Consider the following 26,593-nt stretch of genomic DNA (forward strand, 5'->3'; position numbering starts at 1 on the left):
CTTTCTAAATGCTGTCCTTTCAGAGAAAATCACTTTCTTTTGAAAATGCCTTAAGCTACTTACAAGCATTCACAAAAAACTCATATCTGTTTCGTGAAAGAGAAGTAGTCTGTTCCAACACTTCAATTCACTGTGCGAAGTGAATGGAGTATGGTTTCACTTTCTAAATGCTGTCCTTTCAGAGAAAAACACTTTCCTTTGAAAGTGCCTTAAGCTACTTACAAGCATTCAACAGAAATTCACATGCATTTCACTGAAAGAGAAGCAGTCTGTTCCAACACTTCAATTCACTGTGCGAAGTGAATGGAGTGTTGCTTCACTTTCTAAATGCTGTCCTTTCAGAGAAAATCACATTCCTTTGAAAATGCCTTAAGCTACTTACAAGCATTCACAAGAAACTCACATGCATTTTTCTGAAAGAGAAGCAGTCTGTTCCAACACTTCAATACACTGTGCGTAGTGAATGGAGTGTTGCTTCACTTTCTAAATGCTGTCCTTCCAGAGAAAATCACTTTCCTTTGAAAGTGCCTTAAGCTACTTACACACATTCACAGGAAACTCAAATGCGTTTCTATGAAAGAGAAGTTGTCTGTTCCAACACTTCAATTCACTGTGCGAAGTCAATGGAGTGTTGCTTCACTTTCTAAATGCTGTCCTTTCAGAGAAAATCACTTTCCTTTGAAAATGCCTTAAGCTACTTACAAGCATTCACAAAAAACTCACATCTGTTTCGTGAAAGAGAAGTAGTCTGTTCCAACACTTCAATTCACTGTGCGAAGTGAATGGAGTGTGGTTTCACTTTCTAAATGCTGTCCTTTCAGAGAAAATCACTTTCCTTTGAAAGTCCCTTAAGCTACTTACAAGCATTCACAAGAAACTCACATGCATTTTTCTGAAAGAGAAGCAGTCTGTTCCAACACTTCAATTCACTGTGCGTAGTGAATGGAGTGTTGCTTCACTTTCTAAATGCTGTCCTTTCAGAGAAAATCACTTTCCTTTGAAAGTGCCTTAAGCTACTTACAAGCATTCAATAGAAATTCACATGCGTTTCTCTGAAAGAGAAGCAGTCTGTTCCAACACTTCAATTCACTGTGCGAAGTGAATGGAGTGTTGCTTCACTTTCTAAATGCTGTCTTTCAGAGAAAATCACTTTCCTTTGAAAGTGCCTTAAGCTACTTACAAGCATTCACAAAAAACACATATCTGTTTCCTGAAAGAGAAGTAGTCTGTTCCAACACTTCAATTCACTGTGCGAAGTGAATGGAGTGTTGTTTCACTTTCTAAATGCTGTCCTTTCAGAGAAAATCACTTTCCTTTGAAAGTGCCTTAAGCTACTTACAAGCATTCCACAGAAATTCACACACGTTTCTCTGAAAGAGAAGCAGTCTGTTCCACCACTTCAATTCACTGTGCGAAGTGAATGGAGTGTTGCTTCACTCTCTAAATGATGTCCTTTCAGAGAAAATCACTTTCCTTTGAAAGTGCCTTAAGCTACTTACACACATTCACAGGAAACTCAAATGCGTTTCTATGAACGAGAAGCTGTCTGTTCCAACACTTCAATTCACTGTGCGAAGTGAATGGAGTGTTGCTTCACTTTCTAAATGCTGTCCTTTCAGAGAAAATCACTTTCCTTTGAAACTGCTTTAAGCTACTAACAAGCATTCAACAGAAATTCACATGCGTTTCACTGAAAGAGAAGCAGTCTGCTCCAACACTTCAATTCACTGTGCGAAGTGAATGGAGTGTTGCTTCACTTTCTAAATGCTGTCCTTTCAGAGAAAATCACTTTCCTTTGAAAGTGCCTTAAGCTACTTACAAGCATTCCACAGAAATTCACATGCGTTTCTCTGAAAAAGAAGCAGTCTGTTCCAACACTTCAATTCACTGTGCGAAGTGAATGGAGTATTGCTTCACTTTCTAAAGGCTGTCTTTCAGAGAAAATCACTTTCCTTTGAAAGTGCCTTAAGCTACTTACAAGCATTCACAAAAAACTCATATCTGTTTCCTGAAAGAGAAGTAGTCTGTTCCAACACTTCAATTCACTGTGCGAAGTGAACGGAGTGTTGTTTCACTTTCTAAATGCTGTCCTTTCAGAGAAAATCACTTTCCTTTGAAAGTGCCTTAAGCTACTTACAAGCATTCCACAGAAATTCACATGCGTTTCTCTGAAAAAGAAGCAGTCTGTTCCAACACTTCAATTCACTGTGCGAAGTGAATGGAGTGTTGCTTCACTTTCTAAATGCTGTCCTCTCAGAGAAAATCACTTTCCTTTGAAAGTGCCTTAAGCTACTTACAAGCATTCACAAGAAACTCACATGCATTTTTCTGAAAGAGAAGCAGTCTGTTCCAACACTTCAATTCACTGTGCGTAGTGAATGGAGTGTTGCTTCACTTTCTAAATGCTGTCCTTTCAGAGAAAATCACTTTCCTTTGAAAGTGCCTTAAGCTACTTACAAGCATTCAATCGAAATTCACATGTGTTTCTCTGAAAGAGAAGCAGTCTGTTCCAACACTTCAATTCACTGTGCGAAGTGAATGGAGTGTTGCTTCACTTTCTAAATGCTGTCCATTCAGAGAAAATCACTTTGCTTTGAAAGTGCCTTAAGCTACTTACAAGCATTCACAAAAAACTCACATCCGTTTCTCTGAAAGAGAAGAAGTCTGTTCCAACACTTCAATTCACTGGGCGAAGTGAATGGAGTGTTGCTTCACTTTCTATGTGCTCTCCTTTTAGAGAAAATCACTCTCTTTTGAAAATGCCTTAAGCTACATACAAGCATTCAGAAGAATTCACATGCATTTTTCTGAAAGAGAAGCAGTCTGTTCCAACACTTCAATTCACTGTGCGTAGTGAATGGAGTGTTGCTTCACTTTCTAAATGCTGTCCTTTCAGAGAAAATCACTTTCCTTTGAAAGTGCCTTAAGCTACTTACAAGCATTCAATAGAAATTCACATGCGTTTCTCTGAAAGAGAAGCAGTCTGTTCCAACACTTCAATTCACTGTGCGAAGTGAATGGAGTGTTGCTTCACTTTCTAAATGCTGTCTTTCAGAGAAAATCACTTTCCTTTGAAAGTGCCTTAAGCTACTTACAAGCATTCACAAAAAACACATATCTGTTTCCTGAAAGAGAAGTAGTCTGTTCCAACACTTCAATTCACTGTGCGAAGTGAATGGAGTGTTGTTTCACTTTCTAAATGCTGTCCTTTCAGAGAAAATCACTTTCCTTTGAAAGTGCCTTAAGCTACTTACAAGCATTCCACAGAAATTCACACGCGTTTCTCTGAAAGAGAAGCAGTCTGTTCCACCACTTCAATTCACTGTGCGAAGTGAATGGAGTGTTGCTTCACTCTCTAAATGATGTCCTTTCAGAGAAAATCACTTTCCTTTGAAAGTGCCTTAAGCTACTTACACACATTCACAGGAAACTCAAATGCGTTTCTATGAACGAGAAGCTGTCTGTTCCAACACTTCAATTCACTGTGCGAAGTGAATGGAGTGTTGCTTCACTTTCTAAATGCTGTCCTTTCAGAGAAAATCACTTTCCTTTGAAACTGCTTTAAGCTACTAACAAGCATTCAACAGAAATTCACATGCGTTTCACTGAAAGAGAAGCAGTCTGCTCCAACACTTCAATTCACTGTGCGAAGTGAATGGAGTGTTGCTTCACTTTCTAAATGCTGTCCTTTCAGAGAAAATCACTTTCCTTTGAAAGTGCCTTAAGCTACTTACAAGCATTCCACAGAAATTCACATGCGTTTCTCTGAAAAAAAAGCAGTCTGTTCCAACACTTCAATTAACTGTGCGTAGTGAATGGAGTGTTGCTTCACTTTCTAAATGCTGTCTTTCAGAGAAAATCACTTTCCTTTGAAAGTGCCTTAAGCTACTTACAAGCATTCAGTAGAAATTCACATGCGTTTCTCTGAAAGAGAAGCAGTCTGTTCCAACACTTCAATTCACTGTGCGAAGTGAATGGAGTGTTGCTTCACTTTCTAAATGCTGTCCATTCAGAGAAAATCACTTTCCTTTGAAATTGCCTTAAGCTACTTACAAGCATTCACAAAAAACTCACATCCGTTTCTCTGAAAGAGAAGAAGTCTGTTCCAACACTTCAATTCACTGGGCGAAGTGAATGGAGTGTTGCTTCACTTTCTATATGCTCTCCTTTTAGAGAAAATCACTCTCTTTTGAAAATGCCTTAAGCTACATACAAGCATTCAGAAGAACTCACATGCATTTTTCTGAAAGAGAAGCAGTCTGTTCCAACACTTCAATTCACTGTGCGTAGTGAATGGAGTGTTGTTTCACTTTCTAAATGCTGTCCTTTCAAAGAAAATCACTTTCCTTTGAAAGTGCATTAAGCTACTTACAAGCATTCAATAGAAATTCACATGTGTTTCTCTGAAAAAGAAGCAGTCTGTTCCAACAGTTCAATTCACTGTGCGAAGTGAATGGAGTGTTGCTTCACTTTCTAAATGCTGTCCTTTCAGAGAAAATCACTTTCCTTTTAAAGTGCCTTAAGCTACTTACAAGCATTCACAAGAAACTCACATGCATTTTTCTGAAAGATAAGCAGTCTGTTCCAACACTTCAATTCACTGTGCGAAGTGAATGGAGTGTTGCTTCACTTTCTAAATGCTGTCCTTTCAGAGAAAATCACTTTCCTTTAAAAATGCCTTAAGCTACTTACAAGCATTCACAAGAAACTCACATGCATTTTTCTGAAAGAGAAGCAGTCTGTTCCAACACTTCAATTCACTGTGCGTAGTGAATGGAGTGTTGCTTCACTTTCTAAATGCTGTCCTTTTAGAGAAAATCACTTTCCTTTGAAAATGCCTTAAGCTACTTTCAAGCATTCACAAAAAACTCATATCTGTTTCGTGAAAGAGAAGTAGTCTGTTCCAACACTTCAATTCACTGTGCCAAGTGAATGGAGTGTTGCTTCACTTTCTAAATGCTGTCCTTTCAGAGAAAATCACTTTCCTTTGAAACTGCTTTAAGCTACTTACAAGCATTCAACAGAAATTCACATGCGTTTCACTGAAAGAGAAGCAGTCTGCTCCAACACTTCAATTCACAGTGCAAAGTGAATGGAGTGTTGCTTCACTTTCTAAATGCTGTCCTTTCAGAGAAAATCACTTTCCTTTGAAATTGCCTTAAGCTACTTACAAGCATTCAACAGAAATTCACATGCATTTCACTGAAAGAGAAGCAGTCTGTTCCAACACTTCAATTCACTGTGCGAAGTGAATGGAGTGTTGCTTCACTTTCTAAATGCTGTCCTTTCAGAGAAAATCACTTTCCTTTGAAAATGCCTTAAGCTACTCACAAGCATTCACGAAAAACTCATATCTGTTTCCTGAAAGAGAAGTAGTCTGTTCCAACACTTCAATTCACTGTGCGAAGTGAATGGAGTGTTGTTTCACTTTCTAAATGCTGTCCTTTCAGAGAAAATCACTTTCCTTTGAAAGTGCCTTAAGCTACTTACAAGCATTCCACAGAAATTCACATGCGTTTCTCTGAAAAAGAAGCAGTCTGTTCCAACACTTCAATTCACTGTGCGAAGTGAATGGAGTGTTGCTTCACTTTCTAAATGCTGTCCTTTCAGAGAAAATCACTTTCCTTTGAAAGTGCCTTAAGCTACTTACAAGCATTCACAAGAAACTCACATGCATTTTTCTGAAAGAGAAGCAGTCTGTTCCAACACTTCAATTCACTGTGCGTAGTGAATGGAGTGTTGCTTCACTTTCTAAATGCTGTCCTTTCAGAGAAAATCACTTTCCTTTGAAAGTGCCTTAAGCTACTTACAAGCATTCAATAGAAATTCACATGCGTTTCTCTGAAAGAGAAGCAGTCTGTTCCAACACTTCAATTCACTGTGCGAAGTGAATGGAGTGTTGCTTCACTTTCTAAATGCTGTCTTTCAGAGAAAATCACTTTCCTTTGAAAGTGCCTTAAGCTACTTACAAGCATTCACAAAAAACACATTTCTGTTTCCTGAAAGAGAAGTAGTCTGTTCCAACACTTCAATTCACTGTGCGAAGTGAATGGAGTGTTGTTTCACTTTCTAAATGCTGTCCTTTCAGAGAAAATCACTTTCCTTTGAAATTGCCTTAAGCTACTTACAAGCATTCCACAGAAATTCACATGCGTTTCTCTGAAAGAGAAGCAGTCTGTTCCACCACTTCAATTCACTGTGCGAAGTGAATGGAGTGTTGCTTCACTTTCTAAATGATGTCCTTTCAGAGAAAATCACTTTCCTTTGAAAGTGCCTTAAGCTACTTACACACATTCACAGGAAACTCAAATGCGTTTCTATGAATGAGAAGCTGTCTGTTCCAACACTTCAATTCACTGTGCGAAGTGAATGGAGTGTTGCTTCACTTTCTAAATGCTGTCCTTTCAGAGAAAATCACTTTCCTTTGAAACTGCTTTAAGCTACTCACAAGCATTCAACAGAAATTCACATGCGTTTCACTGAAAGAGAAGCAGTCTGCTTCAACACTTCAATTCACTGTGCGAAGTGAATGGAGTGTTGCTTCACTTTCTAAATGCTGTCCTTTCAGAGAAAATCACTTTCCTTTGAAAGTGCCTTAAGCTACTTACAAGCATTCCACAGAAATTCACATGTGTTTCTCTGAAAAAGAAGCAGTCTGTTCCAACAGTTCAATTCACAGTGCGAAGTGAATGGAGTGTTGCTTCACTTTCTAAATGCTGTCCTTTCAGAGAAAATCACTTTCCTTTGAAAGTGCCTTAAGCTACTTACAAGCATTCACAAGAAACTCACATGCATTTTTCTGAAAGATAAGCAGTCTGTTCCAACACTTCAATTCACTGTGCGAAGTGAATGGAGTGTTGCTTCACTTTCTAAATGTTGTCCTTTCTGAGAAAATCACTTTCCTTTGAAAATGCCTTAAGCTACTTACAAGCATTCACAAGAAACTCACATGCATTTTTCTGAAAGAGAAGCAGTCTGTTCCAACACTTCAATTCACTGTGCGTAGTGAATGGAGTGTTGCTTCACTTTCTAAATGCTGTACTTTCAGAGAAAATCACTTTCCTTTGAAAATACCTTAAGCTACTTTCAAGCATTCACAAAAAACTCATATCTGTTTCGTGAAAGAGAAGTAGTCTGTTCCAACACTTCAATTCACTGTGCGAAGTGAATGGAGTGTTGCTTCACTTTCTAAATGCTGTCCTTTCAGAGAAAATCACTTTCCTTTGAAACTGCTTTAAGCTACTTACAAGCATTCAACAGAAATTCACATGCGTTTCACTGAAAGAGAAGCAGTCTGCTCCAACACTTCAATTCACTGTGCAAAGTGAATGGAGTGTTGCTTCACTTTCTAAATGCTGTCCTTTCAGAGAAAATCACTTTCCTTTGAAATTGCCTTAAGCTACTTACAAGCATTCAACAGAAATTCACATGCATTTCACTGAAAGAGAAGCAGTCTGTTCCAACACTTCAATTCACTGTGCGAAGTGAATGGAGTGTTGCTTCACTTTCTAAATGCTGTCCTTTCAGAGAAAATCACTTTCCTTTGAAAATGCCTTAAGCTACTCACAAGCATTCACGAAAAACTCATATCTGTTTCCTGAAAGAGAAGTAGTCTGTTCCAACACTTCAATTCACTGTGCGAAGTGAATGGAGTGTTGTTTCACTTTCTAAATGCTGTCCTTTCAGAGAAAATCACTTTCCTTTGAAAGTGCCTTAAGCTACTTACAAGCATTCCACAGAAATTCACATGCGTTTCTCTGAAAAAGAAGCAGTCTGTTCCAACACTTCAATTCACTGTGCGAAGTGAATGGAGTGTTGCTTCACTTTCTAAATGCTGTCCTTTCAGAGAAAATCACTTTCCTTTGAAAGTGCCTTAAGCTACTTACAAGCATTCACAAGAAACTCACATGCATTTTTCTGAAAGAGAAGCAGTCTGTTCCAACACTTCAATTCACTGTGCGTAGTGAATGGAGTGTTGCTTCACTTTCTAAATGCTGTCCTTTCAGAGAAAATCACTTTCCTTTGAAAGTGCCTTAAGCTACTTACAAGCATTCAATAGAAATTCACATGCGTTTCTCTGAAAGAGAAGCAGTCTGTTCCAACACTTCAATTCACTGTGCGAAGTGAATGGAGTGTTGCTTCACTTTCTAAATGCTGTCTTTCAGAGAAAATCACTTTCCTTTGAAAGTGCCTTAAGCTACTTACAAGCATTCACAAAAAACACATTTCTGTTTCCTGAAAGAGAAGTAGTCTGTTCCAACACTTCAATTCACTGTGCGAAGTGAATGGAGTGTTGTTTCACTTTCTAAATGCTGTCCTTTCAGAGAAAATCACTTTCCTTTGAAAGTGCCTTAAGCTACTTACAAGCATTCCACAGAAATTCACATGCGTTTCTCTGAAAGAGAAGCAGTCTGTTCCACCACTTCAATTCACTGTGCGAAGTGAATGGAGTGTTGCTTCACTTTCTAAATGATGTCCTTTCAGAGAAAATCACTTTCCTTTGAAAGTGCCTTAAGCTACTTACACACATTCACAGGAAACTCAAATGCGTTTCTATGAATGAGAAGCTGTCTGTTCCAACACTTCAATTCACTGTGCGAAGTGAATGGAGTGTTGCTTCACTTTCTAAATGCTGTCCTTTCAGAGAAAATCACTTTCCTTTGAAACTGCTTTAAGCTACTCACAAGCATTCAACAGAAATTCACATGCGTTTCACTGAAAGAGAAGCAGTCTGCTTCAACACTTCAATTCACTGTGCGAAGTGAATGGAGTGTTGCTTCACTTTCTAAATGCTGTCCTTTCAGAGAAAATCACTTTCCTTTGAAAGTGCCTTAAGCTACTTACAAGCATTCCACAGAAATTCACATGCGTTTCTCTGAAAAAGAAGCACTCTGTTCCAACACTTCAATTCACTGTGCGAAGTGAATGGAGTGTTGCTTCACTTTCTAAATGCTGTCCTCTCAGAGAAAATCACTTTCCTTTGAAAGTGCCTTAAGCTACTTACATGCATTCACAAGAAACTCACATGCATTTTTCTGAAAGAGAAGCAGTCTGTTCCAACACTTCAATTCACTGTGCGTAGTGAATGGAGTGTTGCTTCACTTTCTAAATGCTGTCCTTTCAGAGAAAATCACTTTCCTTTGAAAGTGCCTTAAGCTACTTACAAGCATTCCACAGAAATTCACATGCGTTTCTCTGAATAAGAAGCAGTCTGTTCCAACACTTCAATTCACTGTGCGAAGTGAATGGAGTGTTGCTTCACTTTCTAAGTGCTGTCCTCTCAGAGAAACTCACTTTCTTTTGAAAGTGCCTTAAGCTACTTACAAGCATTCACAAAAAACTCACATCCGTTTCTCTGAAAGAGAAGAAGTCTGTTCCAACACTTCAATTCACTGGGCGAAGTGAATGGTGTGTTGCTTCACTTTCTATATGCTCTCCTTTTAGAGAAAATCACTCTCTTTTGAAAGTGCCTTAAGCTACTTACAAGCATTCACAAGAAATTCACATGCATTTTTCTGAAAGAGAAGCAGTCTGTTCCAACACTTCAATTCACTGTACGCAATGAATGGAGTGTTGCTTCACTTTCTAATGCTGTCCTTTCAGAGAAAATCACTCTCCTTTGAAATTACCTTAAGCTACTTACAATCATTCAATAGAAATTCACATGCGTTTCTCTGAAAAAGAAGCAGTCTGTTCCAACACTTCAATTCACTGTGCAAAGTGAATGGAGTGTTGCTTCACTTTCTAAATGCTGTCCTTTCAGAGAAAATCACTTTCCTTTGAAAGTGCCTTAAGCTACTTACAAGCATTCACAAGAAATTCACATACATTTTTCTGAAAGAGAAGCAGTCTGTTCCAACACTTCAATTCACTGTACGCAATGAATGGAGTGTTGCTTCACTTTCTAAATGCTGTCCTTTCAGAGAAAATCACTTTCCTTTGAAATTACCTTAAGCTACTTACAAGCATTCAATAGAAATTCACATGTGTTTCTCGGAAAAAGAAGCAGTCTGTTCCAACAGTTCAATTCAGTGTGCGAAGTGAATGGAGTGTTGCTTCACTTTCTAAATGCTGTCCTTTCAGAGAAAATCACTTTCCTTTGAAAGTGCCTTAAGCTACTTACAAGCATTCACAAGAAACTCACATGCATTTTTCTGAAAGATAAGCAGTCTGTTCCAACACTTCAATTCACTGTACGTAGTGAATGGGGTGTTGCTTCACTTTCTAAATGCTGTCCTTTCAGAGAAAATCACTTTCCTTTGAAATTACCTTAAGCTACTTACAAGCATTCAATAGAAATTCACATGTGTTTCTCTGAAAAAGAAGCAGTCTGTTCCAACAGTTCAATTCACTGTGCGAAGTGAATGGAGTGTTGCTTCACTTTCTAAATGCTGTCCTTTCAGAGAAAATCACTTTCCTTTGAAAGTGCCTTAAGCTACTTACAAGCATTCACAAGAAACTCACATGCATTTTTCTGAAAGATAAGCAGTCTGTTCCAACACTTCAATTCACTGTGCGAAGTGAATGGAGTGTTGCTTCACTTTCTAAATGCTGTCCTTTCAGAGAAAATCACTTTCCTTTGAAAATGCCTTAAGCTACTTACAAGCATTCACAAGAAACTCACATGCATTTTTCTGAAAGAGAAGCAGTCTGTTCCAACACTTCAATTCACTGTGCGAAGTGAATGGAGTGTTGCTTCACTTTCTAAATGCTGTCCTTTCAGAGAAAATCACTTTCCTTTGAAAATGCCTTAAGCTACTTTCAAGCATTCACAAAAAACTCATATCTGTTTCGTGAAAGAGAAGTAGTCTGTTCCAACACTTCAATTCACTGTGCGAAGTGAATGGAGTGTTGCTTCACTTTCTAAATGCTGTCCTTTCAGAGAAAATCACTTTCCTTTGAAAATGCCTTAAGCTACTTTCAAGCATTCACAAAAAACTCATATCTGTTTCGTGAAAGAGAAGTAGTCTGTTCCAACACTTCAATTCACTGTGCGAAGTGAATGGAGTGTTGCTTCACTTTCTAAATGCTGTCCTTTCAGAGAAAATCACTTTCCTTTGAAAGTGCCTTAAGCTACTTACAAGCATTCCACAGAAATTCACATGCGTTTCTCTGAAAAAGAAGCAGTCTGTTCCAACACTTCAATTCACTGTGCGAAGTGAATGGAGTGTTGCTTCACTTTCTAAATGCTGTCCTTTCAGAGAAAATCACTTTCCTTTGAAAGTGCCTTAAGCTACTTACAAGCATTCACAAGAAACTCACATGCATTTTTCTGAAAGAGAAGCAGTCTGTTCCAACACTTCAATTCACTGTGCGTAGTGAATGGAGTGTTGCTTCACTTTCTAAATGCTGTCCTTTCAGAGAAAATCACTTTCCTTTGAAAGTGCCTTAAGCTACTTACAAGCATTCAATAGAAATTCACATGCGTTTCTCTGAAAGAGAAGCAGTCTGTTCCAACACTTCAATTCACTGTGCGAAGTGAATGGAGTGTTGCTTCACTTTCTAAATGCTGTCTTTCAGAGAAAATCACTTTCCTTTGAAAGTGCCTTAAGCTACTTACAAGCATTCACAAAAAACACATTTCTGTTTCCTGAAAGAGAAGTAGTCTGTTCCAACACTTCAATTCACTGTGCGAAGTGAATGGAGTGTTGTTTCACTTTCTAAATGCTGTCCTTTCAGAGAAAATCACTTTCCTTTGAAAGTGCCTTAAGCTACTTACAAGCATTCCACAGAAATTCACATGCGTTTCTCTGAAAGAGAAGCAGTCTGTTCCACCACTTCAATTCACTGTGCGAAGTGAATGGAGTGTTGCTTCACTTTCTAAATGATGTCCTTTCAGAGAAAATCACTTTCCTTTGAAAGTGCCTTAAGCTACTTACCCACATTCACAGGAAACTCAAATGCGTTTCTATGAATGAGAGTTGTCTGTTCCAACACTTCAATTCACTGTGCGAAGTGAATGGAGTGTTGCTTCACTTTCTAAATGCTGTCCTTTCAGAGAAAATCACTTTCCTTTGAAACTGCTTTAAGCTACTCACAAGCATTCAACAGAAATTCACATGCGTTTCACTGAAAGAGAAGCAGTCTGCTTCAACACTTCAATTCACTGTGCGAAGTGAATGGAGTGTTGCTTCACTTTCTAAATGCTGTCCTTTCAGAGAAAATCACTTTCCTTTGAAAGTGCCTTAAGCTACTTACAAGCATTCCACAGAAATTCACATGCGTTTCTCTGAAAAAGAAGCACTCTGTTCCAACACTTCAATTCACTGTGCGAAGTGAATGGAGTGTTGCTTCACTTTCTAAATGCTGTCCTCTCAGAGAAAATCACTTTCCTTTGAAAGTGCCTTAAGCTACTTACATGCATTCACAAGAAACTCACATGCATTTTTCTGAAAGAGAAGCAGTCTGTTCCAACACTTCAATTCACTGTGCGTAGTGAATGGAGTGTTGCTTCACTTTCTAAATGCTGTCCTTTCAGAGAAAATCACTTTCCTTTGAAAGTGCCTTAAGCTACTTACAAGCATTCCACAGAAATTCACATGCGTTTCTCTGAATAAGAAGCAGTCTGTTCCAACACTTCAATTCACTGTGCGAAGTGAATGGAGTGTTGCTTCACTTTCTAAGTGCTGTCCTCTCAGAGAAAATCACTTTCCTTTGAAAGTGCCTTAAGCTACTTACAAGCATTCACAAGAAACTCACATGCATTTTTCTGAAAGAGAAGCAGTCTGTTCCAACACTTCAATTCACTGGGCGAAGTGAATGGAGTGTTGCTTCACTTTCTAAATGCTGTCCATTCAGAGAAAATCACTTTCCTTTGAAATTACCTTAAGCTACTTACAAGCATTCACAAGAAACTCACATCCATTTCTCTGAAAGAGAAGAAGTCTGTTCCAACACTTCAATTCACTGGGCGAAGTGAATGGTGTGTTGCTTCACTTTCTATATGCTCTCCTTTTAGAGAAAATCACTCTCTTTTGAAAATGCCTTAAGCTACATACAAGCATTCAGAAGAACTCACATGCATTTTTCTGAAAGAGAAGCAGTCTGTTCCAACACTTCAATTCACTGTGCGTAGTGAATGGAGTGTTGTTTCACTTTCTAAATGCTGTCCTTTCAGAGAAAATCACTTTCCTTTGAAAGTGCCTTAAGCTACTTACAAGCATTCAACAGAAATTCACATGCGTTTCACTGAAAGAGAAGCAGTCTGTTCCAACATTTCAATTCACTGTGCGGAGTGAATGGAGTGTTGCTTCACTTTCTAAATGCTGTCCTTTCAGAGAAAATCACTTTCCTTTGAAAGTGCCTTAAGCTACTTACAAGCATTCAACAGAAATTCACATGCATGTCACTGAAAGAGAAGCAGTCTGTTCCAACACTTCAATTCACTGTGCGTAGTGAATGGAGTGTTGCTTCACTTTCTAAATGCTGTCCTTTCAGAGAAAATCACTTTCCTTTGAAAGTGCCTTAAGCTACTTACACACATTCACAGGAAACTCAAATGCGTTTCTATGAAAGAGAAGCTGTCTGTTCCAACACTTCAATTCACTGTGCGAAGTGAATGGAGTGTTGCTTCACTTTCTAAATGCTGTCTTTCAGAGAAAATCACTTTCCTTTGAAAGTGCCTTAAGCTACTTACAAGCATTCCCAAAAAACTCATATCTGTTTCTCTGAAACAGAAGTAGTCTGTTCCAACACTTCAATTCACTGTGCGAAATGAATGGAGTGTTGTTTCACTTTCTAAATGCTGTCCTTTCAGAGAAAATCACTTTCCTTTGAAAGTGCCTTAAGCTACTTACAAGCATTCCACAGAAATTCACATGCGTTTCTCTGAAAGAGAAGCAGTCTGTTCCAGCACTTCAATTCACTCTGCGAAGTGAATGGAGTGTTGTTTCACGTTCTAAATGCTGTCCTTTCAGAGAAAATCACTTTCCTTTGAAAGTGCCTTTAGCTACTTACACACATTCACAGGAAACGCAAATGCGTTTCTATGAAAGAGAAGCTGTCTGTTCCAACACTTCAATTCACTGTGCGAAGTGAATGGAGTGTTGCTTCACTTTCTAAATGCTGTCCTTTCAGAGAAAATCACTTTCCTTTGAAAGTGCCTTAAGCTACTTACAAGCATTCAACAAAAATTCACATGCGTTTCACTGAAAGAGAAGCAGTCTGTTCCAACACTTCAATTCACTGTGCGAAGTGAATGGAGTGTTGCTTCACTTTCTAAATGCTGTCCTTTCAGAGAAAATCACTTTCCTTTGAAAATGCCTTAAGCTACTTACAAGCATTCACAAAAAACTCATATCTGTTTCCTGAAAGAGAAGTAGTCTGTTCCAACACTTCAATTCACTGTGTGAAGTGAATGGAGTGTTGCTTCACTTTCTAAATGCTGTCCTTTCAGAGAAAATCACTTTCCTTTGAAATTGCCTTAAGCTACTTACAAGCATTCAACAGAAATTCACATGCATTTCACTGAAAGAGAAGCAGTCTGTTCCAACACTTCAATTCACTGTGCGAAGTGAATGGAGTGTTGCTTCACTTTCTAAATGCTGTCCTTTCAGAGAAAATCACTTTCCTTTGAAAGTGCCTTAAGCTACTTACAAGCATTCACAAGAAACTCACATGCATTTTTCTGAAAGAGAAGCAGTCTGTTCCAACACTTCAATTCACTGTGCGTAGTGAATGGAGTGTTGCTTCACTTTCTAAATGCTGTCCTTTCAGAGAAAATCACTTTCCTTTGAAAGTGCCTTAAGCTACTTACACACATTCACAGGAAACTCAAATGCGTTTCTATGAAAGAGAAGCTGTCTGTTCCAACACTTCAATTCACTGTGCGAAGTGAATGGAGTGTTGCTTCACTTTCTAAATGCTGTCCTTTCAGAGAAAATCACTTTCCTTTGAAAGTGCCTTAAGCTACTTACAAGCATTCCACAGAAATTCACATGCGTTTCTCTGAAAAAGAAGCAGTCTGTTCCAACACTTCAATTCACTGTGCGAAGTGAATGGAGTGTTGCTTCACTTTCTAAAAGCTGTCCTTTCAGAGAAAATCACTTTCCTTTGAAATTACCTTAAGCTACTTACAAGCATTCAATAGAAATTCACATGTGTTTCTCTGAAAAATAAGCAGTCTGTTCCAACAGTTCAATTCACTGTGCGAAGTGAATGGAGTGTTGCTTCACTTTCTAAATGCTGTCCTTTCAGAGAAAATCACTTTCCTTTGAAAGTGCCTTAAGCTACTTACAAGCATTCACAAGAAACTCACATGCATTTTTCTGAAAGATAAGCAGTCGGTTCCAACACTTCAATTCACTGTGCGAAGTGAATGGAGTGTTGCTTCACTTTCTAAATGCTGTCCTTTCAGAGAAAATCACTTTCCTTTGAAAATGCCTTAAGCTATTACAAGCATTCACAAAAAACTCATATCTGTTTCGCGAAAGAGAAGTAGTCTGTTCCCACACTTCAATTCACTGTGCGAAGTGAATGGAGTTTTGCTTCACTTTCTAAATGCTGTCCTTTCAGAGAAAATCACTTTCCTTTGAAATTGCCTTAAGCTTCTTACAAGCATTCAACAGAAATTCACATGCATTTCACTGAAAGAGAAGCAGTCTGTTCCAACACTTCAATTCACTGTGCGAAGTGAATGGAGTGTTGCTTCACTTTCTAAATGCTGTCCTTTCAGAGAAAATCACTTTCCTTTGAAAATGCCTTAAGCTACTTACAAGCATTCACAAAAAACTCATATCTGTTTCCTGAAAGAGAAGTAGTCTGTTCCAACACTTCAATTCACTGTGCGAAGTGAATGGAGTGTTGTTTCACTTTCTAAATGCTGTCCTTTCAGAGAAAATCACTTTCCTTTGAAAGTGCCTTAAGCTACTTACAAGCATTCCACAGAAATTCACATGCGTTTCTCTGAAAAAGAAGCAGTCTGTTCCAACACTTCAATTCACTGTGCGAAGTGAATGGAGTGTTGCTTCACTTTCTAAATGCTGTCCTTTCAGAGAAAATCACTTTCCTTTGAAAGTGCCTTAAGCTACTTACAAGCATTCACAAGAAACTCACATGCATTTTTCTGAAAGAGAAGCAGTCTGTTCCAACACTTCAATTCACTGTACGTAGTGAATGGAGTGTTGCTTCACTTTCTAAATGCTGTCCTTTCAGAGAAAATCACTTTCCTTTGAAAGTACCTTAAGCTACTTACAAGCATTCAATAGAAATTCACATGTGTTTCTCTGAAAAAGAAGCAGTCTGTTCCAACACTTCAATTCACTCTGCGAAGTGAATGGAGTGTTGTTTCACTTTCTAAATGCTGTCCTTTCAGAGAAAATCACTTTCCTTTGAAAGTGCCTTTAGCTACTTACACACATTCACAGGAAACTCAAATGCGTTTCTATGAAAGAGAAGCTGTCTGTTCCAACACTTCAATTCACTGTGCGAAGTGAATGGAGTGTTGCTTCACTTTCTAAATGCTGTCCTTTCAGAGAAAATCACTTTCTTTTGAAAGTGCCTTAAGCTACTTACAAGCATTCAACAAAAATTCACATGCGTTTCACTGAAAGAGAAGCTGTCTGTTCCAACACTTCAATTCACTGTGCGAAGTGAATGGAGTGTTGCTTCACTATCTAAATGCTGTCCTTTCAGAGAAAATCACTTTCCTTTGAAAGTGCCTTAAGCTACTTACAAGCATTCATCAGAAATTCACATGCGTTTAACTGAAAGTGAAGCAGTCTGTTCCAACATTTCAATTCACTGTGCGACGTGAATGGAGTGTTGCTTCACTTTCTAAATGCTGTCCTTTCAGAGAAAATCACTTTCCTTTGAAAATGCCTTAAGCTACTTACAAGCATTCACAAAAAACTCATATCTGTTTCCTGAAAGAGAAGTAGTCTGTTCCAACACTTCAATTCACTGTGCGAAGTGAATGGAGTGTTGTTTCACTTTCTAAATGCTGTCCTCTCAGAGAAAATCACTTTCCTTTGAAAGTGCCTTAAGCTACTTACAAGCATTCAATAGAAATTCACATGCATTTCTCTGAAAGAGAAGCAGTCTGTTCCAACACTTCAATTCACTGTGCGAAGTGAATGGAGTGTTGTTTCACTTTCTAAATGCTGTCCTTTCAGAGAAAATCACTTTCCTTTGAAAGTGCCTTAAGCTACTTACACACATTCACAGGAAACTCAAATGCGTTTCTATGAAAGAGAAGCTGTCTGTTCCAACACTTCAATTCACTGTGCGAAGTGAATGGAGTGTTGCTTCACTTTCTAAATGCTGTCCTTTCAGAGAAAATCACTTTCCTTTGAAAGTGCCTTATGCTACTTACAAGCATTCAACAGAAATTCACATGCATTTCACTGAAAGATAAGCAGTCTGTTCCAACACTTCAATTCACTGTGCGAAGTGAATGGAGTGTTGCTTCACTTTCTAAATGCTGTCCTTTCAGAGAAAATCACTTTCCTTTGAAAATGCCTTAAGCTACTTACAAGCATTCACAAAAAACTCATATCTGTTTCGTAAAAGAGAAGTAGTCTGTTCCAACACTTCAATTCACTGTGCGAAGTGAATGGAGTGTTGCTTCACATTCTAAATGCTGTCCTTTCAGAGAAAATCACTTTCCTTTGAAACTGCTTTAAGCTACTTACAAGCATTCAACAGAAATTCACATGCGTTTCACTGAAAGAGAAGCAGTCTGCTCCAACACTTCAATTCACTGTGCGAAGTGAATGGAGTGTTGCTTCACTTTCTAAATGCTGTCCTTTCAGAGAAAATCACTTTCCTTTGAAATTGCCTTAAGCTACTTACAAGCATTCATCAGAAATTCACATGCATTTCACTGAAAGAGAAGCAGTCTGTTCCAACACTTCAATTCACTGTACGTAGTGAATGGAGTGTTGCTTCACTTTCTAAATGCTGTCCTTTCAGAAAAAATCACTTTCCTTTGAAAGTACCTTAAGCTACTTACAAGCATTCAATAGAAATTCACATGTGTTTCTATTAAAATAAGCAGTCTGTTCCAACAGTTCAATTCACTGTGCGAAGTGAATGGAGTGTTGCTTCACTTTCTAAATGCTGTCCTTTCAGAGAAAATCACTTTCCTTTGAAAGTGCCTTAAGCTACTTACAAGCATTCACAAGAAACTCACATGCATTTTTCTGAAAGAGAAGTAGTCTGTTCCAACACTTCAATTCACTGTGCGTAGTCAATGGAGTGTTGCTTCACTTTCTAAATGCTGTCCTTTCAGAGAAAATCACTTTCCTTTGAAAGTGCCTTAAGCTACTTACACACATTCACAGGAAACTCAAATGCGTTTCTATGAAAGAGAAGCTGTCTGTTCCAACACTTCAATTCACTGTGCGAAGTGAATGGAGTGTTGCTTCACTTTCTAAATGCTGTCTTTCAGAGAAAATCACTTTCCTTTGAAAGTGCCTTAAGCTACTTACAAGCATTCCACAGAAATTCACATGCGTTTCTCTGAAAGAGAAGCAGTCTGTTCCAGCACTTCAATTCACTCTGCGAAGTGAATGGAGTGTTGTTTCACTTTCTAAATGCTGTCCTTTCAGAGAAAATCACTTTCCTTTGAAAGTGCCTTTAGCTACTTACACACATTCACAGGAAACTCAAATGCGTTTCTATGAAAGAGAAGCTGTCTGTTCCAACACTTCAATTCACTGTGCGAAGTGAATGGAGTGTTGCTTCACTTTCTAAATGCTGTCCTTTCAGAGAAAATCACTTTCTTTTGAAAGTGCCTTAAGCTACTTACAAGCATTCAACAAAAATTCACATGCGTTTCACTGAAAGAGAAGCTGTCTGTTCCAACACTTCAATTCACTGTGCGAAGTGAATGGAGTGTTGCTTCACTTTCTAAATGCTGTCCTTTCAGAGAAAATCACTTTCCTTTGAAAGTGCCTTAAGCTACTTACAAGCATTCAACAGAAATTCACATGCGTTTAACTGAAAGTGAAGCAGTCTGTTCCAACATTTCAATTCACTGTGCGACGTGAATGGAGTGTTGCTTCACTTTCTAAATGCTGTCCTTTCAGAGAAAATCACTTTCCTTTGAAAATGCCTTAAGCTACTTACAAGCATTCACAAAAAACTCATATCTGTTTCCTGAAAGAGAAGCAGTCTGTTCCAACACTTCAATTCACTGTGCGAAGTGAATGGAGTGTTGTTTCATTTTCTAAATGCTGTCCTCTCAGAGAAAATCACTTTCCTTTGAAAGTGCCTTAAGCTACTTACAAGCATTCAACAGAAATTCACATGCGTTTCACTGAAAGAGAAGCAGTCTGCTCCAACACTTCAATTCACTGTGCGAAGTGAATGGAGTGTTGCTTCACTTTCTAAATGCTGTCCTTTCAGAGAAAATCACTTTCCTTTGAAATTGCCTTAAGCTACTTACAAGCATTCATCAGAAATTCACATGCATTTCACTGAAAGAGAAGCAGTCTGTTCCAACACTTCAATTCACTGTACGTAGTGAATGGAGTGTTGCTTCACTTTCTAAATGCTGTCCTTTCAGAGAAAATCACTTTCCTTTGAAAGTACCTTAAGCTACTTACAAGCATTCAATAGAAATTCACATGTGTTTCTATTAAAAAGAAGCAGTCTGTTCCAACAGTTCAATTCACTGTGCGAAGTGAATGGAGTGTTGCTTCACTTTCTAAATGCTGTCCTTTCAGAGAAAATCACTTTCCTTTGAAAGTGCCTTAAGCTACTTACAAGCATTCACAAGAAACTCACATGCATTTTTCTGAAAGAGAAGTAGTCTGTTCCAACACTTCAATTCACTGTGTGTAGTGAATGGAGTGTTGCTTCACTTTCTAAATGCTGTCCTTTCAGAGAAAATCACTTTCCTTTGAAAGTGCCTTAAGCTACTTACACACATTCACAGGAAACTCAAATGCGTTTCTATGAAAGAGAAGCTGTCTGTTCCAACACTTCAATTCACTGTGCGAAGTGAATGGAGTGTTGCTTCACTTTCTAAATGCTGTCTTTCAGAGAAAATCACTTTCCTTTGAAAGTGCCTTAAGCTACTTACAAGCATTCCACAGAAATTCACATGCGTTTCTCTGAAAGAGAAGCAGTCTGTTCCAGCACTTCAATTCACTCTGCGAAGTGAATGGAGTGTTGTTTCACTTTCTAAATGCTGTCCTTTCAGAGAAAATCACTTTCCTTTGAAAGTGCCTTTAGCTACTTACACACATTCACAGAAACTCAAATGCGTTTCTATGAAAGAGAAGCTGTCTGTTCCAACACTTCAATTCACTGTGCGAAGTGAATGGAGTGTTGCTTCACTTTCTAAATGCTGTCCTTTCAGAGAAAATCACTTTCTTTTGAAAGTGCCTTAAGCTACTTACAAGCATTCAACAAAAATTCACATGCGTTTCACTGAAAGAGAAGCTGTCTGTTCCAACACTTCAATTCACTGTGCGAAGTGAATGGAGTGTTGCTTCACTTTCTAAATGCTGTCCTTTCAGAGAAAATCACTTTCCTTTGAAAGTGCCTTAAGCTACTTACAAGCATTCAACAGAAATTCACATGCGTTTAACTGAAAGAGAAGCAGTCTGTTCCAACATTTCAATTCACTGTGCGACGTGAATGGAGTGTTGCTTCACTTTCTAAATGCTGTCCTTTCAGAGAAAATCACTTTCCTTTGAAAATGCCTTAAGCTACTTACAAGCATTCACAAAAAACTCATATCTGTTTCCTGAAAGAGAAGTAGTCTGTTCCAACACTTCAATTCACTGTGCGAAGTGAATGGAGTGTTGCTTCACATTCTAAATGCTGTCCTTTCAGAGAAAATCACTTTCCTTTGAAACTGCTTTAAGCTACTTACAAGCATTCAACAGAAATTCACATGCGTTTCACTGAAAGAGAAGCAGTCTGCTCCAACACTTCAATTCACTGTGCGAAGTGAATGGAGTGTTGCTTCACTTTCTAAATGGTGTCCTTTCAGAGAAAATCACTTTCCTTTGAAAGTGCCTTAAGCTACTTACACACATTCACAGGAAACTCAAATGCATTTCTATGAAAGAGAAGCTGTCTTTTCCAACACTTCAATTCACTGTGCGAAGTGAATGGAGTGTTGCTTCACTTTCTAAATGCTGTCTTTCAGAGAAAATCACTTTCCTTTGAAAGTGCCTTTAGCTACTTACAAGCATTCACAAAAAACTCATATCTGTTACTCTGAAAGAGAAGTAGTCTGTTCCAACACTTCAATTCACTGTGCGAAGTGAATGGGGTGTTGCTTCACTTTCTAAATGCTGTCCTTTCAGAGAAAATCACTTTCCTTTGAAAGTGCCTTAAGCTATTTACAAGCATTCACAAGAAAATCACATGCATTTTTCTGAAAGAGAAGCAGTCTCTTCCAACACTTCAATTCACTGTGCGTAGTGAATGGAGTGTTGCTTCACTTTCTAAATGCTGTCCTTTCAGAGAAAATCTCTTTCCTTTGAAAGTGCCTTAAGCTACTTACAAGCATTCAATAGAAATTCACATGCGTTTCTCTGAAAGAGAAGCAGTCTGTTCCAACACTTCAATTCACTGTGCGAAGTGAATGGAGTGTTGTTTCACTTTCTAAATGCTGTCCTTTCAGAGAAAATCACTTTCCTTTGAAAGTGCCTTAAGCTACTTACACACATTCACAGGAAACTCAAATGCGTTTCTATGAAAGAGAAGCTGTCTGTTCCAACACTTCAATTCACTGTGCGAAGTGAATGGAGTGTTGCTTCACTTTCTAAATGCTGTCCTTTCAGAGAAAATCACTTTCCTTTGAAAGTGCCTTATGCTACTTACAAGCATTCAACAGAAATTCACATGCATTTCACTGAAAGATAAGCAGTCTGTTCCAACACTTCAATTCACTGTGCGAAGTGAATGGAGTGTTGCTTCACTTTCTAAATGCTGTCCTTTCAGAGAAAATCACTTTCCTTTGAAAATGCCTTAAGCTACTTACAAGCATTCACAAAAAACTCATATCTGTTTCGTAAAAGAGAAGTAGTCTCTTCCAACACTTCAATTCACTGTGCGAAGTGAATGGAGTGTTGCTTCACATTCTAAATGCTGTCCTTTCAGAGAAAATCACTTTCCTTTGAAAGTGCCTTAAGCTATTTACAAGCATTCACAAGAAAATCACATGCATTTTTCTGAAAGAGAAGCAGTCTCTTCCAACACTTCAATTCACTGTGCGTAGTGAATGGAGTGTTACTTCACTTTCTAAATGCTGTCCTTTCAGAGAAAATCTCTTTCCTTTGAAAGTGCCTTAAGCTACTTACAAGCATTCAATAGAAATTCACATGCGTTTCTCTGAAAGAGAAGCAGTCTGTTCCAACACTTCAATTCACTGTACGAAGTGAATGGAGTGTTGCTTCACTTTCTAAATGCTGTCTTTCAGAGAAAATCACTTTCCTTTGAAAGTGCCTTAAGCTACTTACAAGCATTCACAAAAAACACATATCTGTTTCCTGAAAGAGATGTAGTCTGTTCCAACACTTCAATTCACTGTGCGAAGTGAATGGAGTGTTGTTTCACTTTCTAAATGCTGTCCTTTCAGAGAAAATCACTTTCCTTTGAAAGTGCCTTAAGCTACTTACAAGCATTCCACAGAAATTCACATGCGTTTCTCTGAAAGAGAAGCAGTCTGTTCCACCACTTCAGTTCACTGTGCGAAGTGAATGGAGTGTTGCTTCACTTTCTAAATGATGTCCTTTCAGAGAAAATCACTTTCCTTTGAAAGTGCCTTAAGCTACTTACACACATTCACAGGAAACTCAAATGCGTTTCTATGAATGAGAAGCTGTCTGTTCTAACACTTCAATTCACTGTGCGAAGTGAATGGAGTGATGCTTCACTTTCTAAATGCTGTCCTTTCAGAGAAAATCACTTTCCTTTGATAGTGCCTTAAGCTACTTACAAGCATTCAACAGAAATTCATATGCGTTTCACTGAAAGAGAAGCAGTCTGCTCCAACACTTCAATTCACTGTGCGAAGTAAATGGAGTGTTGCTTCACTTTCTAAATGCTGTCCTTTCATAGAAAATCACTTTCCTTTGAAAGTGCCTTAAGCTACTTACAAGCATTCCACAGAAATTCACATGCGTTTCTCTGAAAAAGAAGCAGTCTGTTCCAACACTTCAATTCACTGTGCGAAGTGAATGGAGTGTTGCTTCACTTTCTAAATTCTGTCCTCTCAGAGAAAATCACTTTCCTTTGAAAGTGCCTTAAGCTCCTTACAAGCATTCACAAGAAACTCACATGCATTTTTCTGAAAGAGAAGCAGTCTGTTCCAACACTTCAATTCACTGTGCGTAGTGAATGGAGTGTTGCTTCACTTTCTAAATGCTGTCCTTTCAGAGAAAATCACTTTCCTTTGAAAGTACCTTGAGCTACTTACAAGCATTCAATAGAAATTCATATGTGTTTCTCTGAAAAAGAAGCAGTCTGTTCCAACACTTCAATTCACTGTGCGAAGTGAATGGAGTGTTGTTTCACTTTCTAAATGCTGTCCTTTCAGAGAAAATCACTTTCCTTTGAAAGTGCCTTAAGCTACTGACAAGCATTCACAAGAAACTCACATGCAATTTTCTGAAAGAGAAGTAGTCTGTTCCAACACTTCAATTCACTGTGCGTAGTGAATGGAGTGTTGCTTCACTTTCTAAATGCTGTCCTTTCAGAGAAAATCACTTTCCTTTGAAAGTGCCTTAAGCTACTTACAAGCATTCAGTAGAAATTCACATGCGTTTCTCTGGAAGAGAAGCAGTCTGTTCCAACACTTCAATTCACTGTGCGAAGTGATTGGAGTGTTGCTTCACTTTCTAAATGCTGTCCATTCAGAGAAAATCACTTTGCTTTGAAAGTGCCTTAAGCTACTTACAAGCATTCACAAAAAGCTCACATCCGTTTCTCTGAAAGAGAAGAAGTCTGTTCCAACACTTCAATTCACTGTGCGAAGTGAATGGAGTGTTGCTTCACTTTCTAAATGCTGTCCATTCAGAGAAAATCACTTTCCTTTGAAAATGCCTTAAGCTACTTACAAGCATTCACAAAAAACTCACATGCATTTTTCTGAAAGAGAAGCAGTCTGTTCCAACACTTCAATTCACTGTGCGAAGTGAATGGAGTGTTGCTTCACTTTCTAAATGTTGTCCTTTCAGAGAAAATCACTTTCCTTTGAAAGTGCCTTAAGCTACTTACAAGCATTCCACAGAAATTCACATGCGTTTCTCTGAAAAAGAAGCAGTCTGTTCCAACACTTCAATTCACTGTGCGAAGTGAATGGAGTGTTGCTTCACTTTCTAAATGCTGTCCTTTCAGAAAAAATCACTTTCCTTTGAAAGTGCCTTAAGCTACTTACAAGCATTCACAAGAAACTCACATGCATTTTTCTGAAAGAGAAGCAGTCTGTTCCAGCACTTCAATTCACTGTACGTAGTGAATGGAGTGTTGCTTCACTTTCTAAATGCTGTCCTTTCAGAGAAAATCACTTTCCTTTGAAAGTACCTTAAGCTACTTACAAGCATTCAATAGAAATTCACATGTGTTTCTCTGAAAAAGAAGCAGTCTGTTCCAACACTTCAATTCACTGTACGAAGTCAATGGAGTGTTGCTTCACTTTCTAAATGCTGTCCTTTCAGAGAAAATCATTTTCCTTTGAAAGTGCCTTAAGCTACTTACAAGCATTCACAAGAAACTCACATGCATTTTTCTGAAAGAGAAGCAGTCTGTTCCAACACTTCAATTCACTGTGCGAAGTGAATGGAGTGTTGCTTCACTTTCTAAATGCTGTCCTCTCAGAGAAAATCACTTTCCTTCGAAAGTGGCTTAAGCTACTTACAAGCATTCAATAGAAATTCACATGCGTTTCTCTGAAAGAGAAGCAGTCTGTTCCAACACTTCAATTCACTGTGCGAAGTGAATGGAGTGTTGCTTCACTTTCTAAATGCTGTCTTTCAGAGAAAATCACTTTCCTTTGAAAGTGCCTTTAGCTACTTACAAGCATTCACAAAAAACTCATATCTGTTACTCTGAAAGAGAAGTAGTCTGTTCCAACACTTCAATTCACTGTGCGAAGTGAATGGGGTGTTGCTTCACTTTCTAAATGCTGTCCTTTCAGAGAAAATCACTTTCCTTTGAAAGTGCCTTAAGCTATTTACAAGCATTCACAAGAAAATCACATGCATTTTTCTGAAAGAGAAGCAGTCTCTTCCAACACTTCAATTCACTGTGCGTAGTGAATGGAGTGTTGCTTCACTTTCTAAATGCTGTCCTTTCAGAGAAAATCTCTTTCCTTTGAAAGTGCCTTAAGCTACTTACAAGCATTCAATAGAAATTCACATGCGTTTCTCTGAAAGAGAAGCAGTCTGTTCCAACACTTCAATTCACTGTGCGAAGTGAATGGAGTGTTGTTTCACTTTCTAAATGCTGTCCTTTCAGAGAAAATCACTTTCCTTTGAAAGTGCCTTAAGCTACTTACACACATTCACAGGAAACTCAAATGCGTTTCTATGAAAGAGAAGCTGTCTGTTCCAACACTTCAATTCACTGTGCGAAGTGAATGGAGTGTTGCTTCACTTTCTAAATGCTGTCCTTTCAGAGAAAATCACTTTCCTTTGAAAGTGCCTTATGCTACTTACAAGCATTCAACAGAAATTCACATGCATTTCACTGAAAGATAAGCAGTCTGTTCCAACACTTCAATTCACTGTGCGAAGTGAATGGAGTGTTGCTTCACTTTCTAAATGCTGTCCTTTCAGAGAAAATCACTTTCCTTTGAAAATGCCTTAAGCTACTTACAAGCATTCACAAAAAACTCATATCTGTTTCGTAAAAGAGAAGTAGTCTCTTCCAACACTTCAATTCACTGTGCGAAGTGAATGGAGTGTTGCTTCACATTCTAAATGCTGTCCTTTCAGAGAAAATCACTTTCCTTTGAAACTGCTTTAAGCTACTTACAAGCATTCAACAGAAATTCACATGCGTTTCACTGAAAGAGAAGCAGTCTGCTCCAACACTTCAATTCACTGTGCGAAGTGAATGGAGTGTTGCTTCACTTTCTAAATGCTGTCCTTTCAGAGAAAATCACTTTCCTTTGAAATTGCCTTAAGCTACTTACAAGCATTCAACAGAAATTCACATGCATTTCACTGAAAGAGAAGCAGTCTGTTCCAACACTTCAATTTACTGTGCATAGTGAATGGAGTGTTGCTTCACTTTCTAAATGCTGTCCTTTCAGAGAAAATCACTTTCCTTTGAAAGTGCCTTAAGCTACTTACACACATTCACAGGAAACTCAAATGCATTTCTATGAAAGAGAAGCTGTCTTTTCCAACACTTCAATTCACTGTGCGAAGTGAATGGAGTGTTGCTTCACTTTCTAAATGCTGTCCTTTCAGAGAAAATCACTTTCCTTTGAAAGTGCCTTAAGCTATTTACAAGCATTCACAAGAAAATCACATGCATTTTTCTGAAAGAGAAGCAGTCTCTTCCAACACTTCAATTCACTGTGCGTAGTGAATGGAGTGTTACTTCACTTTCTAAATGCTGTCCTTTCAGAGAAAATCTCTTTCCTTTGAAAGTGCCTTAAGCTACTTACAAGCATTCAATAGAA

Source organism: Myodes glareolus, chromosome 13 (assembly GCF_982192425.1).
Source record: "Myodes glareolus chromosome 13, mMyoGla1.1, whole genome shotgun sequence".
Classification (NCBI taxonomy): domain Eukaryota; kingdom Metazoa; phylum Chordata; class Mammalia; order Rodentia; family Cricetidae; genus Myodes; species Myodes glareolus.